At 46.1% G+C, this 18,146-nt stretch overlaps 1 protein-coding gene across 3 annotated transcripts in view; it reads left to right on the top strand.

Annotated features, from left to right (window-relative positions):
• The first annotated feature begins 13,441 nt into the window (after positions 1-13,441).
• Positions 13,442-18,146, top strand: part of KCTD15 (potassium channel tetramerization domain containing 15) — a 62,108-nt gene continuing 57,403 nt past the window's right edge. Inside the window, exon 1 of one of the 3 annotated variants that reach the window (XM_083370864.1) lies at positions 13,442-13,475. The gene's annotated coding sequence lies outside the window, so the exon portion shown is untranslated. Of the gene's footprint in view, positions 13,476-13,705; positions 13,897-15,524; positions 15,617-18,146 lie in introns of those variants that run through there. The other 2 variants (XM_083370865.1, XM_083370863.1) reach the window with 2 other exon arrangements.

The raw sequence follows: 18,146 nt of genomic DNA, 5'->3' as shown, positions 1-18,146 counted from the left end.
TTTATACTTATCTTTTTTATCTTTCAGTTTATAAGAGAGTCCTTTGTGTAACCATGTTGGTTTCTCCTTGGATTTCTTATTTTTCTTTTTCAGTGGTATTATGCTGAATTGTGCTTTTATAGACATATTTCCAGAGTTTTCCAAGCTTCTTGATTTGTTTTCTCCTCTGAGATTTTCATCAATAGAATCCTTCCCAAATTCGAAGTTTGTTAAAATCAGCTTTTTAAAGTCTTAAGACATTGGTTTGATTATGTTCTATTGTTTGTGTTTATATATATATATCTGTTTGGCGGGTTTTGGTTGTAATAAACTTGCAGACATATTGAATCATTACAACGATATCTGAAAGGTGATGTTTTTCAGTCAAAATCAGCTCCCTGAAAATATAAAATATTAAACTTACGGGATTTTGCTTCCCCCCCCCCTTTTGTTTCATTTTTAAATCTTTCTGAAACTATTGCAATAGGAAGCACAACATGCAACCTCCTTCAGCTGGGAACTGGCATCTGGCTGCATAGGATTTCACACATCTTGTGTCAGCATCCCAAAGAGGCGCCTGCTTTGTAGGCTCGTGAGAATCCCTTGAGAACCTCGGTGTCTCTAGCAAATAAAGGACTAGATCACACCCTCCATATCTGCCGCTCTTTAGATTGCAACTACATGAGTATTTTGTCTTTGAATGCGTATCTGTATATATCTTTATATCTATCTCTGTATATAAACAGAGATGATTTTAATTATCACAACTCTAATTTGATTAAGGTAGTGTTCAAGCAAAGTTCCCACTCAGTGCAAGGCCTGTGGATTGCAGAGCAGCAGCAGAGGAGCTGCTGCCACATGTGGCAATTGGAATCTAGCCTTTTTCAACCTGGCTCTCCCCAGATGTGCACATTTGGAGGACTTCAGACTCACCTATCTGGAACATGTCAGCTGCACAAACCACACTGAAAATTCAGATTCCAGCAGAAGAGTTTGTTGGGAACGCTGGCAAAGCTAAAACTAATGAGAGCTTCTGTGACCCTTATTCTTAAATTTGATATCTCACCCATCTGCAAAGTTAATCAGATAAGCAGTGTAAAATACTGTAAGCTCAGCTGTGACTGCTGACCAATGGCCTCTGAACACGAGTCCACCCATGAGCCCGTATTTGTAGCTGTGAGCCACACACAAACGCCTTCACACAAAGCAGCTTCGGTGCACAGGTTCTCAGGCAATATGCCTGCGGGCTTTGTGACTCTGGGAGGTTGGCACAAAGAGGTGGCCTTTGCATATCAAAAGGGGAAGGGATTTGCTAGAGGCCAGCTGTAGCCAGCAAGAGACACCACAGGGACAGCCAATGGCCAGAAGGAGTCGGTGCTGAGAACATAAAGCTCCAAATGCTTTTATTGCTGCTGCTCTCCCAAAAGAAGATTTGGGCTGGGATATCTGGAAGACCCCAGATGGTTAACCCTGGTGATGGGAGAACCTCTGGTCAGGGAGATGGAAAATGGCTGCTCTGGGCTGCAGCCTTCACCTCCTTGCCTCAGTGAAAAGACTTTTCTTTGGGATCAGCTTCAGAGGGTGCAGCCCCATCAACTGAAGTAAGAATACGGCCTTTTCAACCTCTGTTGCTCACTGCTTTCTGCCTTACAGCACAATGCCTCAATCTCAATCATTTAATTTAATAATTATATAAAAATGACTGCTGCCTCATTGATTTTAGTTATTGTGAGAACTTCCTTGGCAACAAGCATAGGGAGGGCACTTCCCTGACCATGTCATTATCCACTTCAAACTCCAATCTTCTGCTTTCTTTTATCCTTTCACAACTGCATTGTGAATACAAACCATCTCAGAAAAGACAGAGAGAAAAAAATGGAATCGTGCCACCCTTTTATTACAGTTTAGCATTTTGCCCCTTCACTGAGCAACTCATCCTCAACATTGGTTTAAAAAAAGGAAAAGTCAAGATGGTGGCCATAACAGTATGCTCCAAAGGCCGCCAGATTCTATTGTGCGTCATATTCCAGGCTGGTTTGGTTCTTCCTTCTTGTCAACTTTCAGATCTTCACTAAGCTTTTTAGGAAGGCTGGCTACTTTCCTCTCCTACAGATGCAGAGACCCATCACACTCTTCACTTTCAGGATTGGTGATCTTTCAGCATCCAGTGACCGGGACCCAAGGTTTTGCCTTCCGAGCTTTTGGACTTGTGCTGGAGCCTGTCTTCAGGGAACATCTCTCTAGCAGAGCATGTGCTGTTCTGAGTGTGATATTTATGTGGTGCCTATTGTATGTGGATATTTAGATGTTGATTGGGATGTTGGTGGCTGGCTTTTAAGTTGTTGATTGTCGTTTGCTTGTGCTGCCCAGTACTTGGTAATCTTGTCCAGAGCATAGAAAATGACTATTAAGTTAGACAAACAGAAAGAATTAAGGAGGAAAAACAGTGACAGAAATAAACTAATCAACACTATTAGTTTACAGCTTTCAATGTAAGGTACTCCTTGTTTAACAGCCACAATTGGGACCAGCAGTTGGGTTAAAAGAAGCAACTGCTAAGTGAAACCACATGTGTGCTTATGATCTTACTTCAATTTTCCTTTGCTTTACAGACCTGCAAAGGTTGTAAATGTGAGGATTGCTCATAAAGTTACTTTTTCATCACTGCTACACAAGGCAATTGCTAAACGGGCACTCTCTGTATCTCTCCATTCTTTTCCATCCTTACAAAACCATCCTAACTTCCACCAGATACTCACATAACTTTATAGCTCTTTCTTTCTGAGGTTCTCATAAACTCTATTCAGTCAAATCTTTTCTGGTCTTCCCCTTTCTGAAATTCCCTTTACTTTTTCCACACATTTGTAATTCACATTTTATTCATTATGGGATCAAACGGCCTCAGTATTTAGTTTTCTTAATGCTCATTCACTTTTGTGTTCAATCCACATTCATTCATCAGCCATTCACGCTTGCTTCAATCTTCTTGATTTACCATCTTCCTTTCTTAATCGTCCCTTCGCCGCTGTATTCTGCTCTCATTTCCATATAATAAAGGAGAAGGAATCTTAGAAAAACCATTTGGCTTATTTCAACAAATGCTCATTCTTCACAACCGCTAGATATTATATATTACCTTTCTTCCAGCATTTATACTTTTATTAATCGTCTTCATTCATTTCACCCATATTCACTATATGCTCTACCGAGGTACACAAATTCATCTACCGGTAGGTACTTGCTTGAGTTTTTCACCATTTATATATAACTTGCAATTCCTTCAATTTTCCCAGTCACTCACAAGTACCTTGTCTTAAATACGTTAATTTTAGATCCATGCTCCTCATTGCATCTTATGCAATCTATATTGCATACAGTATATTTTAAAAACATCAAGGTTTTCAGCAAACAGCTTGGCATTCTGCATACAAATATACATACATTTTTCTGTCCCAAATCAACATATCTCTAACTTTATCACAAAATCAAATCAATACATTTTTAAAACATCATGGTCTTACTCCCTGTCAGTTCTGTACCATTCTCTAAATATCTCATTTATTCTCATTCTTTTCATTGTGTCTGCACGTGTCCATGCCTGCTTTGGTTGTGCGCTGACTCCTGGTAACTCCCTGGATTAGCCCCTGCAGTTCTCTTAACAAGGCTTTTCAGAAGTGATTTGCCATTGCGTCCTTCCCAGGGCTGAGAGAGAGGACTGGCCCAAGGGTCACTCAGCTAGCTTTGTACTTAAGGTGGGACTAGTATTTATCGTCTCCCAGTGCCTAGCCTGGTGCCTTTAACTATGCAGATAGTCCTTGACATACAACCACAATTGAGCTCCAAATTTCTGCTGCTAAGTGAGACGTTTGTTAAGTGAATTTTGCTCCATTTTACGACTTTTCTTGCCAGAGTTGTTAAGTGAATCACTGCAGTTCTTAAGTTAGTAACACAGTTGTTAAGTGACCCTGACTCCCCCCTTGACTTTGCTCGTCAGAAGGTTGCAAAGGAGGATCATGTGACCCTGGGACACTGCAACCGTCATAAATATGAGCCAGTTGTCAAGGATCTGACTTTTAATCACATGACCCCAGGGATGCTGCAATAGTCGTAAATGTGAAAAACAGTCATAACAGTCATTTTTGTCACTGCTGTTATAACTTTGAGCTGTCACTAAATGAACTGTTGTAAATCGGGTACTACCTGTATTACTCCAAACTGGTTCTCACAACCTTTTTCTACGCTTCCCAAGTTTTGCTCATTTTCACCTCAGGATTCTGCCTACGCCTTCCCAGGGGCCCCTGGATCAATGAATCCTCTGCACTTTTTTTATTCAGCCTTGTTGCTTTTCCCTTTGTGTAAGAGAACCATTGCAGCCTTCTTTCAATAATCAAGCCACAAATGCAACTTCCACACAGACCAGTGAACAAGCAAGCCAGCTGCTTCCCTAAGCCACCATTTCTACTTACAGCCTTACAGCTTTCTCATAGCCCCTCTTGCATGTACTGCTTCCTGCTTCCTCTCACTGAGTTCGTCTCATTGCATTTATTTTTAATTCCATTCCTTTCATTAGAGGATCCTTATTTAGCCCTCTTCACCCACTTCCCAGCTTTTCTTTTTAATTCCATCAAAGATATTGTTTTTCTTAACCGCAAACTTTCTTTGCTCTACCTGATTGCATTTCGTGCAACTTAAGACTTTTCTGTACAGTATATACAGGTAGTCCTCAGCTTATGACCACAATTGAGTCCAAAATTTCTGTTGCTAAATGAGACGTTGATTTTTGCCCCATTTTATGACCTTTCTTGCCTCAGTTGTTAAGTGAATCACTGCAGTTGATAAGTTAGTAACCCGGTTGTTAAATGAATCTGGCTTTCCCATTGACATTTTTTGGCAGAAGGTCGCAAGAGGTGAACATGTGACCTTGGAACATAGCAACCGTCATAAATATGAACCAGTTGCCAATTGTCTGAATTTTGATCACATGACCATGGGGATGCTGCAAAAGTCATAACTGTGAACAATGGTCATAAGTCACTTTTTCAGTGCTGTCATAAATTTGAACTGTCACGAACTGTTGTAAATCAAAGACTACCTATATACATTAGAATAAAATTTATAATAGAATAAAGCTGGAAGGGACCTTGGAGGTCTTCTAGTCCAGCCCCCTGCTCAAGCAGGAGAACCTATACCATCTCAGACAAGTGACTGTCTAGTCTCTTCTTAAAAATCTCCAGTGATGGAGCACCCACGATTTCTGGAAACAAGCTGTTCCACTGATTGATTGTCCTCACTGTCAGGAAGTTTCTCCTTAATTCCAGTTTGCTTCTATCTTTGGTCAGTTTCTAACCATTGTTTCTTGTCCTGCCTTCTGGTGCTTTGGTGAATAACGTGACCCCCACCTTTTTTGTTGCAGCCCCTCAAATACTGGAATACTGCTATCATGACCCCCAGTCCTTCTTTTCTCTAGACTAGCCAAACCCAAGTCCCGCAGCTGTTCTTTGTATGTTTTAGTCTCCAGGCCTCTGATCATCTTAGTTGCTCTTCTTTGTACTTATTCCAAAGTTTCAACATCTTTTTTGTGATATGGTGACCAAAATTGGCTGCAATATTCCATGTGTGGTCTTAGTAGGGTTTTATAAAGCGGTACTAATACTCCACGTGATCTTGATTCTATGCCTCTCTTTATACAACCCAGGATTGTATTAGCTTTTTTGGTTGCTGCTGCCACACTGCTGGCTCATGTTTAAGTGATCCTCCACTAGGACTCCAAGGTCCCTCTCACGGTTGCTGTTTTTGAGCCAGGTCTCACCCACTCTGTGCTCGTACCTTTGATTTTTCCTGCCTAAATATAAAAGTTTGCTTTTCTACACTTTAAAACTCATTTTGTTGGATAGGGCTCATTGTTCAAGTTTGTCAAGATCCTTTTGGATCCTGAGTTTGTCTTCTGGGGTGTTGGCTACTCCTGCCAGTTTGGTGTCATCTGCAAATTTGATGAGTTCTCCTTCAATTCCCTGGTCTAAGTCATTTATGAAGATATTGAAGAGTCCTGGGCCTAAGATGGAACCTTGTGGTACCTCACTGCTTACTTCTCTCCATGTGGATGTGGTGCCATTGAGGACTACTTGTTGAGTATGGTTTGCCAGCCAGCTACAGATCCATCTGGTGATGTTGTCTATGCCACCTTTTTGTAGCTTACAAAGGAGTAGGTTGCCGTCTACTTTATCAAATGCCTTACTGATAAGTATACTACTGGTCTATTAGTTTAGTCACTTTATCGAAGAATGAAGTAAGATTGGTTTAGCATTATCTGTTTTTAACAAACCCGTGCTGGCTACTAGTTATAAATTTCTTTGCTTCTAGTTGTTCGCAGATCTGTTTTTTAATTACCTTTTCTAGGATCTTCTTGTTTTTCTTTTTCAGTGGTATTGTGCTTGTCTGGGCTTTTATGAATGCATTTTTCAGAGTTTCTCATGCTTCTTGGGTTGTTTTCCCCTTTAGGATGGGGGAATAGAAGGGGAACTCATCAAATTTGCAGATGACACTAACCTGGGAGGAGTAGCTAACATCCAAGAAAACAAGCTCAGGATCCAAAAAGATCTTGACAGACTTGAACAATGGGCCCTATCCAACAACATGAAGTTTAATGTGGAGAAAAGCAAGGTTTTACAGTTAGGCAGGAAAAACCAAACCATGATTAAGCAAAACCTGGCTCAAAAACAGTAACTGTGACCTTGGAGTCCTAGTGGACTCCAGCAGTGTGCGGCAGCAGCCAAAAAAGCTAATACAATCCTGGGTTCTATAAACAGAGGCATAGAATCAAAATCATGTGAAGTATTAGTACCACTGCATCCAGTTTTGGTCACCACATTACAAAAAAGATGTTGAGACTTTGGAAAAAATGCCAAGAAGAGCAACTAAGATGATTAAAGGCCTGAAGACTAAAACACATGAAGAACGGTTGCAAGGATTGGGTATGGCCAATCTAGTGAAAAGAAGGACTAGGAGTGACATGATAACAAATTCCAACATTTGAGGGGCTCCCACAAAGAGGAGGGGGGTCAACTTATTTTCCAAAGCACCAGAAGGCAAGACAAGAAACAATGGATGAAAACTAATCAAGGAGAGAAGCAACCTGGAATTAAGGAGAAACGTCCTAACAGTGAGAACAGTTAACCAGTGGAACGGCTTGCCTTCAGAAGTTGTGGGTGCTTCATCACTGGAGGTTTTTAAGAAGAGACTGGACAACCACCTATCTGAAATGGAAGTCTAGTTCAATCCCTTGCTTGAGCAAGGGGTTGAACTAAACTTCCTAGGTCCCTTCCAGCTCTATTCTGATTTTATATATTAAGTTCAGAGGACCTTCGTTTGGATCTTCTCCTTTTCTTAATTCTATGCTTTCAAACTGGGACTGCAAAGCCACCACTATGTCCACAAATGAACTGCACCATAGCAGGTCTTCTTGGAATCCAAAGGACCACCATATGAAGGTATGAAGCTCATAAGACCATTAAGCTTAGAGTCCAGAATTACCTAAATTTGTCACAGCATGCATTTCCAGGCTGATTCTGTTTTGATTTCAAAATTATCAGATAAGTGACTATTTTCAAGATACTTATTTTTATTGTGTTTTTATTGTTTGTAAGCTACCTAGAATTGCTGTGAGTAGGTGGCTATATAAATTTTCTAAATAAATACATTTATATACATGGGATCTTTAAGTGCAGCCACCAACAGCAACCCTAAAATGCCCCCAACTTGTAGAACTTTAGCTTAACAAGAACAGCATAAATCACATCTGGTTCTTTGCACTCTGTCTTAATTGAAATATTTATCTGCACCAAGAGAACAAATTCTTCAAGAAAAACACTGCTGGCAATTAAAATGTTGACTTCAGACTAATCTAAACTAACACACATGCTTTATATCTTTAAAAAGTCAATATTTCAGATTATAATGAATTAAATAAAATAATATTGATGTGTAATCAAGGTATAAAAATAAAAATAATGCACCTCTTATGTAAATTTTGTTCTGCCCTAATATCTTCACCAGTAATATTTTATTTCCATAGTACTTTTATATCATGAATCTGGATGAAGTTTTTAAGGACATAGGAGTTGTATGCTGAAGTTGAGTAACTATATTTTAATTTTTTGGTCTTGGTTTCAACACAATAGAGCGGTAGTTTCTTTGTATGGTTTTAAATAGTTGAGCTTTTAACTGAAACTCGGGGAAAAATCCTATAGTAGTGGTGAAAGATGTTATTTTCAGGGTCACAAGTACCATCCTGAGATTTCTTTCCTAAAACAATGACACTTCAGTATCTCAGTGGCTCTATGAATACTTTTGAAGTGTGATATTAAAACCCATCTCCTGGCCTTCAGGCAAAGAGAAGCAATTAGTCTTCAAGTTGTGAATAAATAAAAATCCATTTATAAACCTGTCCTTGACATGTACCTTGAGAATCTTAGAAACTTCATCTAGTGGGAAAAGAAATGTTCGATTGAAAACAGCAATACTTAATCATACTGCAATGTTTCTCCATGATATTGTTTAGTTGGCACTATGTCTTTTAAGTATTAATTCATATGTATATATTCATTGTACTGACATGCAGGATCCGAAAACAACAGAAAGAAGAAAGAATCCCAGCATAATAGAGGGCTGTAAAACAGAAAACATGCATTATGCCATTTTTGCTGCTTTCAATATGCATCCAGCTGATGCAGATAAACATACCACCTTTTCTATGCGGTAAACATTTAAAATGAGCTATGATTTTTTTTAAAAAAACCAACTTATTTTAGTCTACTCAGTTCAAAGTCTAATTAGGCGGAAGGGTCAGATGGCTTGTTTCGTTCCTCCTGTCTTGCTGAGAGAAATGGGATTACGGAAAGGGATTATGACTTCTAGATTATTTGGACTACAACTCCCACAATGCCTTGCCATTTGGCTATTCAGGTTTGAGTTAATGGAGCTAAATTGTTAGTGCTAAATTCCTGAAGAACATCAGGTGGCTTGGCACCAATAAAGGCAGGAAGATATGACTGCAGAGGCAATACTGTTCTTTTTTGTGCTCTTGTAAGAAGGATAACAATTTCCGTTGGTTGGTGTTGTATCTTTATGCACTTTTGATTTTTACCATCCTGGGAATGGTGGGAACTGATCTTTCCACAACTGCTCGTCTTTCAACTGGACTGCTCACATGGTTAACCTGCAGTTCACTAAAGGTGGCCCTCTATGCTGTGTCCCAGAACAGATTTAGTTTCTAGTTTCTGCTATTCTTTAGGGAAACAGGCCAGTCAGTGTCATTCAGGAAGGGACCCTGAGACCAATGAAGAGACTGCAAAAAGTAAATTTAGGTCAAATATGTGAGCACAGGTGGATGCATACCCTGCACTTCATCTATACCAGGGGTAGGCAACCTTGGCTCTTTTATGACTCGTGGACTTCAACTCCCAGAATTCCTGAGCCACCTTGGCTGGCTCAGGAATTCTGGGAGCTGAAGTCCACGAGTCATAAAAGAGCCAAGGTTGCCTACCCCTGATCTGTACCGAGCTGGTGGGGATCTTATATGGACAGCAGACAGCACGGATGTAAACTTTCGGGAGAGCCAAATCAATGAGTGTCATCAGATTCCCAACCAAACTTGTTCTGGGTGATCTCATCCAAGACCTGTGGCTGAGCCACCAATACAATAATGTCCTTCTAGGAATATTGTGTACAGTCCAGCTCTTGCACTTCAGAAAGGCTTCTACAGAGCTCCAGAAAAAAGAGAACAAAGCAAACAGCTGCTTTATTACCAGGAAAGATTACGGCAATCGGCTTCTTTAGTTTGCAGCAAAGGAGGACTCAAGAGAGACACATCAGACAAAGGAAATCAGGCAGGTGATCAAGTGACAGAATGAGAAAGAAGCATTCTTTCTTCTCTCGTAGTGCTAGAAACCCAAGGTCAACCATTAAAACTAAAGGCATGGAGATCAGCATCACAGATGGAAATGTATTTCTACACGGGACAGAGAGGGAATCCACATGGCTGCTTTGCAAAGGACCATGATAGGATTCCAGGCGGATTATGCTGCTCTCAGGACCACCCATATTGATGGCTCTTGACTTCTTTCTGAACCTCGGGGAGTTTTAAAGGACAGCAAAAAAAGTAGAAGGGGTTCGCACTGGCTGATGACCTATTAATTGGCCATCCGGATGGGCTCAGATGGCCAACATGCCTGTCTAACCTCTGAGTGCAAGTAGTCCTTGACTTACAACAGTTCATTTAGTGACCATGCAAGTTACAACGGCACTGAAAAAAAGGGACTTGATGGCCATTTTTCAGTTACCACCTTTGCAGCGTCCCCAGGATCATGTGATCAAAATTCAGACAATTGGCAACTGGTTCATACTTATGACCGCTGCTGTGTGCCACGGTCACGTGATCACCTTTTGTGACTCACAAGCAAAGTCAGTGAGTGGGGAAGCCAGATTCACTTAACAACTAGGTTAATAACTTATCAACTGCAGTGATTAGCTTAACAGCTGTGGCAAAAAAGGTCGTAAAATGGGGCAAAACTCACTTAACAAATGTCTCACTTAGCAACAGAAATTTTGGCCTCAGTCGTGGTTGTAAGTCAAGGACTACCGGTACTTAGGCTTTTGTGCACCTATGAACTGCCTTGCAATTAGAATACATGACATCAAGTCCAACCTCTCTTATCTGGTGCTATTTTTGTCCAAAAATTGTTCTTTATTGCTTTTATGTCTTTTTTGGAAAGGGTGGATCTGTTGCATAGTCACAACTGTGTGTTTCAGCCTGGTGGGTTTTACCAATTACTTGAGGGATACTTGTGAAATTAACTAGAAGGGATTAGGAGATTCAAGTGGGGTTCTCTGATAACATTGGTCTGGTCGGTTGACTTGCGAAGGGGCCAACAGAATAACGGGGAGAAGGGGGGAGTGCCTCATTCACCTTTCTCAAAACACCTGTTGTAAAACTACCTCAATATTGGCAATAGCCACTGTGCATTTGCAGACAGCACAGCCGATTAAAAGACAAAGATGAACATGGCACCTACCACTGCAGCATTAATGGTTGTCAAATACAAGTGGCTTTCCTAGTTACTTTCACAGATAAACACAGCAAGGAGTTCATACTACAGAGGTGGTGTTGCACTTTGCACGGTTCAACTGCAAACTAGGGACCTTGCAGGTCTTCCAGTCCAGCCCCCTGCTCAAGCAGGAGTCCCTATATGGAGGTTTTTAAGAGGAGACTGGACAGACACTTGTCTGAAATGGAGTAGGGTTTCCCGCTTAACCAGGGGTTTGGATTGGAAGACCTCCAAGGTTCCTTCCAGCTCTATTCTGATTGACCTCCCGGACCACGCACCGCTAAAGGAGTTTTGTCCCACTGGCATAGAAATAGGTGTTCACAAATAGGATCCTCTGCAGGCCCCGACCTTCCCCAGAACTGTATCCGGAAGCTGCCCTTGCTTGCAAATGCCCCAAAATCTCAAGTTGTTCTGATGGATGCAGGGAATCTTGACCCGGATACATCTCTATCCAATGACCTACTTCTCTTTGTCTTCTTCTTCTTCTTCTTTTCCCTCCCACTTCAGAAGCTGAGCTAAAAAAAAAATTCCATAAATTAAGGAAATTAACTGATGGAGCCTCTGGCATCTTTGTAAGCTATTTAAATCTTTAAATTTACAACATCTTCTGCATATATCAAGTAATTGAACTAACTGCAGGGATGTAACTTTAATGAGAAAATTTCCCTCTTCTCCTGCAGCTTGTGCTTGGGAAATAAATAAATAAACTCCCCTTGGGGGGAAAAAAGTTTCTGCTTTACGTCTTAAGAAACTGGTTCAAGGCTTTGTCTGCTTTTGGGGCATTCTGCAGGTTCAAGCAAACGTCAGGAAGACCAAGCGAGACCAGCTGTAAAGGCCTTTCTTTTTTGTAATGGCTGTTGGGAAAGACCCTTGTGTTCCTTAACCCTGTGGGCGAATTGGCCCTTTGCAACAATGGCGATCAAAGAATTACAAAACATCTCTGCCATTTCTCCTCTCTGTCAATAGTAGGCACTACAGCTGCAAACTTACCTCGTGTGCGCCCAAATTTTGTGGTTTAAAAGGATTGTAAGGTGTAATTTAATAACGCTTGCGTTCCCCTGAGAACCAACCTCTTTATCAGGGCTTTATCTTAATGCTGATGATTTTCTACAGAGCTTTTAAACCAAGGATATCTACATAACCCGCAAGACAGGTTGCCTTCAGAAGTTGTAGAGGTTTTTAAGAAGAGACCGGGCAGCCGCTTGTCTGAAATGGGCTGGGCTAGGGTCTCCTGCTTGAGCAGGGGGCTGGACTAGAAGACCTCCAAGGTCCCTTCCAGCTCTATTCTGATTGACTTACTAAAGTACCCAAGAATGTATGGATCATATATAGAGCAGCAAACCACCACAATATCAGGCAAGCATTTGTGATTGAAGTAGCCGAGCCGAGAAAGTTCCGCTTAGCTCAGCGGGTTTCGAACTTCTGCTGCCGCGTCCTAACTGTGCCAGAACCGGGAGGAAGGCCGGTGCTTGCCTTTTATCCTTCCCTAACCAACGCACGTTGCAACGGTGGCAATACAGCGTTCGTTACGGTGCGATGCTTATTTTCAGGGTGCATCTTCGACACGCTGAAGCGGGAAGGAAGAGCTTAGGATCCGACCAAGGCTCCTCCAAGGAGAAAGCCCGTCTGGGTCCCCGCGCGCGGCGACGAGTTTCAAGCGGCGAAAGGCGGGCTCCTCCCGAGCCGCTCGGGGCCCGCAGGAGAAGGGCGAGGAGCGGGGCCCCGTCGAGCAGCCCGCCGGGCACGGAGGAGCAGCTGGCGGGGCAGGAGACGGGGCGGGGAGCCCCGCAGCCTCAGCCAGCGCCCGGGGCGAGGCGCCGGCGCCCCAGCCCGGGCGAGGCGGCCGGAAGACCCCCGAGGCGGCAGAGCCGGGGGCGCGGGGAGAGGCCGGGCAAGCCGAGGCGGGCCGGGCAGGGCCCCCGGCAGCCGCATTCGCCGAGCCCGTCTCGGAAGCGGCGCCTCTGGCCCGCGGCGGCCGGCGCTCTCCTCCAATCGCAGGGCCCGGCCGCGCGCGTCAGCCGAGCCCAGCCGAGCCAGGGCCGGCGGCGCCTCCGGGGAGCGGGGGGAGCGGGAGGGGCGGGCGGAGAGGCGGAGAGGCGGGCCGGGCGCGCGGAGCGAGGGGGAGCCGGCCGGGCGCGCGTGGGAGCGCCGCGCCGAACTTGCTCCGCTTTATCAACAAGTGCCCCTGCCGCGCCGCCCTGCGCGGGAGCCGGACGCCGATGCCGGCCGCAGCCGCGCGAGGACCCGGCGCGGCGGGCCAGAGGGCGATGGCTCGCGTCAGCCCAGCCGCCTTCCCGCCCCCCCGGCGCCGGAGGGACGTGGCCGCCGTGGCCTGACGCCGCTCGGCCCGCCATCCAGCAGCGGAGGCGCGCGGACCGTTAGCGGGCACGGAAAGTAAGTGCGGCGGGGGATGCTCCGCTTTCCCGGGGCGGGGAGCGCTGGGGGTGGCACAGCCCGGAGCGAGCTCGGCCTCCGCCGCGGCGCGGCAGCCGCCCGCCTGGCGCTCTCCCTCCCCGCGGCGCTCGGCGAGCGAGGAGGCGGCCGCCTCGTCTGCCATCCGCTCGGCTCCCCCTCCCTCCCGCCTCCCGCCCTCCCTCCGCAGACCCGGAGACAAAACAAACAGGCAGGAGGCGCGCAGGGGGGCAGCCGGCTGGCAGAGCGCTGGCGGGCGGCGGCGGGGGACAAAAGGTAGGCCAGCGCCCGGCTCCTGCCTCTCCGGGCCGCCGGCCGAGCGGAGCAGCGCCGCCGACAGCCCGCAGCCAGGGCGGGGAGGCGGGGCGCGCATCGCCGGCTCGCCCGTTCTGCGGCGCACAAGGTGAGGCGAGCCGCCCGGCCGGCCGCGGCTCTTCCGGCGGGTCTGCGCGCGGGGGGCGCCGATCCTAGCCGGCGCGTCGGGAGGGGGGGAGCGCCTCGCGCGCCCGGCGGGATCGGGGCCCCGGGGAGGGGGGCCGAGGGGCGCCAGCGCCGCTCCCCCGCAGGCTCCGCCGCCTCCCGGCTCGGGCGCGCCGCGGCTCCGCATGGGGGGCGCGCGCCCGCGCCGCCGCCGCGTCCCCCGGAGCCGGTTTCTCGGAAGGGGCAGAAGCCGCCGCCGTGCGAGGAGCGCGATGCCCGACTCGGCCGCGGGGACCTGGCGGGCGGGCAGCCGTGCCTGGGGCGGGCGGGGCGGGCCGGCGGGAGGCCGGCGGGGATGACAATGGGAGGAAGCGGCCGCCGGTCCGGAGCGGGGCGCCGAGGGGCGAGCTCCTCCGCCCTCCCCGCTCCGTCTGCGCCGGCAGCTCCTCACGGCGCCATGTTGGGCTCTTCCTGCGGGGGGGCGCCTTCGGGGCGCCGCCGCGGCTCCCGGCTGGGCGGGCTGCGGGTCAGCGCGGCGGGCCGCCCCGGCCGCCGCTTCGCTCCCGTCCTGACGAGGCTGAGCCGGGCAGGACGGCGGGAAGTTCGGCGCGCCGAGAAAGTTTCCGAGGGGAAGAGCCGCCCGGGGAGAGCGGCGCCGAGGCGAGGCGGAAGCCCACCGGGACCCCCTCTCGGCCCTCTGCCGCTGCCCGGGGCTGCCTCCGTCGCGTACGGAGGCCTCCGGGCGGCGAGCTTAAGCCGCCTTTCTCCCTCCGGCCGCGGTGCCCCGTGAGGCCGGTCCGGGAGAAGACGGGCAGGCGGCCGAGGCGAGGGGTCTGCGGCGCAGGGCTGGCTGGAAATGGGGGATTGCGCGTCTTGGCGCGGAATTCATTGCGCGTCTTAAATGGGCGCGAAGGAATTAACTTGCACGAGTAAATTAACCGCGCTGGTTTCAAATTGTCGTTGTTAATCCAGGCAACCCGAAACTTTGGAAACAGAAGCCTTTTTATAGCCTTAATTAGCCTGACTTCCCATCTGTAGCCTGCAATGCCTCGGTTTCAACTGGGTGGCTCCTTTGGCAGGGCTCCGTGCTGCAGTTTCAGCTATGGCAGGGGTCGGCAACCTCGGCTCTTTTATGACTCGTGGACTTCAACTCCCAGAATTCCTGAGCCAGCTCTGCTGGCTCAGGAATTCTGGGAGTTGAAGTCCACGAGTCGTAAAAGAGCCGAGGTTGCCGACCCCTGAGCTATTGCTTTGGTCCCCTGCCCTGTTTGCAGCTGCTTCTCTTTCTGCCCCCTTTGCGGCTCTTCTTTCTCTGGGTCTAAATTTCGCTCCAGGGAGGGATTCCAGTTCTGCCCCCCCTCCCCACAGTGGCTCCTGTGTCCCTCAGCTGTGAGCAGATGGGGAGAACATTTCACCCAACCCAACTTCCTTTGCACTTTTGAAGTCTTTTTCCTCAAAGTGGGAATTCAGTCTGAAATTCTCTCTGTCGAAGAATAGTGGGCTTGCTGGAGGGGGGGGGCAGGCAGAGAATCAGGCAGACAGTAACCTGGAGATTTCTGCAGCCTTTCCTCCCGGCTTTTCTCCCCTCAGGGCCATTGCCATGGGCACAGAGGAGAATGGAGCTTGCACAACTGCCTTCTGTTACCTTTTATGGATAAAATGAAAGTGTCCCAGAGAAGCAGCTATGTGGAGAAACAATTCTGGTAAACTCATCTCAAGCTGTAGCAGCCTAGCTAGTTTAATCACCCCTAGAGAGCTGAACAACTGTGAGCTCAATGGGACACAAAATCATTTTGTGTGTAAATGAGCATGGGATGGCTCTTATTTCACTTTTCATGGGCAAATAGATTTTACAAGCAGTGCTTTGGCAGTTAGCATAGGAAAGCAGGGAGGGAGGGAGTGAAAGATGGCAGCGAGCCATGCCAGATGCACATGTCAGTCAACTCCCTGGTTTGCGGCACCATCCACTTGAGAATCTTCCCACCTTAATGGAAAGGTGCCTTCCAGACTTGGGGTATTATTTTTGGTCTGATTGGTGTGGGGAGAAACAATATACTCTGCTTTCAGCAGGTTGACACAATTTCTTCTCCAAGGTCAGATTGTCCACAAAGATTAGTTGAAACTTGGTGTGTGTACCCCCCTCACAATTCTTAAATGTTCCCCTAACTGGATTTCTTGAGTTGTTATATTAAGAATTAAGTTGTTATATTTAAATGCGTAATAATAGGTAATGCTTGACTAGTATGCTGTTTTAAGGACATGATATAATAAATTGCATGTCTGTAAAGCATGTCCATCTTCTGTGACAACAGCGATGAGTAGTTTTGCAGGGTCAACATCCATCTTTTTAAATTTGGGTCCTAGTTTTAGAATCATATTTGTTAAGTTTTATAGACTCTCCTTTTCTTTCTTGTCTTTTCTTCTCTCCTGCTGTGAGAGACAGAAAGAATTCACAAGATGGATTTTAGGAAAGCCTACTACAGAATAATATGTTTTTCAGGCTATTTCTTGAAAGAAAAAATAATACTGCAGCTCAGTGCAAAATTGTTTCAAAGTAAGCCCTACTGAATAGTATGGATTTACTTTCAACTAAATAATCTTCTGTAAGGTTTGTGAACCTAATGCTATTTAGCATGTAACGTGCGATAATATGAAAGGAAGCCTCTTTAGCATAGCTAAGATCTGTCTTCCATATGGATGTTAGGGTTAGGGTTCTCCTGCACTGTTAAGATCAAAGAGAATTGCACCACTTAGTCTTGAGCTGACTCCTTGTTCTAAAATTTCATTCCAAAAACAAAACGAAGGGGGGAAGCTTTCTTTTCATTAAAGAAATGGTGAGCTTCAACTGACTGGACTTTTAAAGAAAAAAAATATCTTTCCTTGGGCTTTGGGTTTGAATCATTCTACATGAGGTTGGGCCTGTGGAGTTTTGGATTTAAGCCTCAGAAAATAGCATGCATACAAAGATGTGGCTGTTAGGAAAAGGCTAGGTGTCAGTCCTTGCAGAGGGGGTGCATTTGCAATTAGAATTCGACACCAGCAGACAGTGAGATTTGGGTAGGTGTAACAGATATAGCACATGCATTTATAAAAAACCAAGTGGTTTGAGTTGCCACATGAAATATTCCTTGAAGAAAAGGAATATCCACTCCCCTAGAAAACTTTGCCCTTCTTGAAGTCAGTACTGTGTTATCAAGAGTTTCCTGTTAACTGGCTGAGGCTTTTGATCGGTTTGGATTCTGCACAGGGCTGGTTTTCGTACTAAGAGCAAATGTGGGAGATCTAGCCTCAGGGGATGCCAAAGACAGGCTCCACGGAAAGGACTTTTTGCCCACCACGTTGCTACATTTGTCCCCAAAGTCCAAAAATGGTACTGTCCATATTAGGGAAAGTGCTTCCAGTTGTTGCCTGTTACATGGTGGGAATGGTGTTGCCCAGGTCAACCCCTGGGATGCTGTTTCAAAGGAAATGTGAAGGTTTTGAGAAAGGAGACCAGCTTGATATCTTAAAAAAAAAAAAGGAAACGTTCTGTGAAATACCGCATATAAGATACTTGTCAACTCTTGGCTGAATAGAGTCATGAAATATGACAACATTGAATTATACTCAAAACATTGCATACAATTGAACATTTCATAATTGTTTAATCTTTGGCTTATTTTGCTTTAATATACGAAAAGAGGTTAGAAGTACTAGGTCTGCTCTGTTTTTTGCAAGAGTTTCTGCTGGCTACCTGTATGCCCTACCCCTACATCAGGGGTGTCAAACTGCCGGCCTGTGGGCCGGATGTGTCATCCCAAACTGCGTTCCCCCCCCCCCCACAATTGCCAGCAATGGAGAAAAAGCTCCGATAAGTTGCGCAACATCACGTGACGTCGCGAGTTTGACATGTCTGCCCTACATCAATGCCAGTGAAAATAACGGGTAGAGTTCCCTATGTCAAATATTAAAAAACGAACATTGACGAGGTCCCTATATTTCTGCATAGATCAGAATTCCGTGGCATTTGAGTAAAATGGTAATTCATGCATTTCATTTAGAAATCTACCTGTATCTGTAACTTTCACATGGGGTGGGGGGAAAGCACCTTTCCATATTAAATGTAAGAGGATTGGTGTACGTGTGTGTTTTAAAGTGAGGCCACTGGATAATTGGAAATTATACACACAAAAAACATTGCAGGGCAGTGATAAGTGATTAAACCTTTACTTTTGCCTGCCCTTCCATTCTCTC

This window comes from Vipera ursinii, assembly GCF_947247035.1.
Source record: "Vipera ursinii genome assembly, chromosome: 10".
NCBI lineage: Eukaryota > Metazoa > Chordata > Lepidosauria > Squamata > Viperidae > Vipera > Vipera ursinii.
Note: the sequence above shows the minus strand (reverse complement) of the source record. Positions and strands in the feature narration are given on the sequence as shown.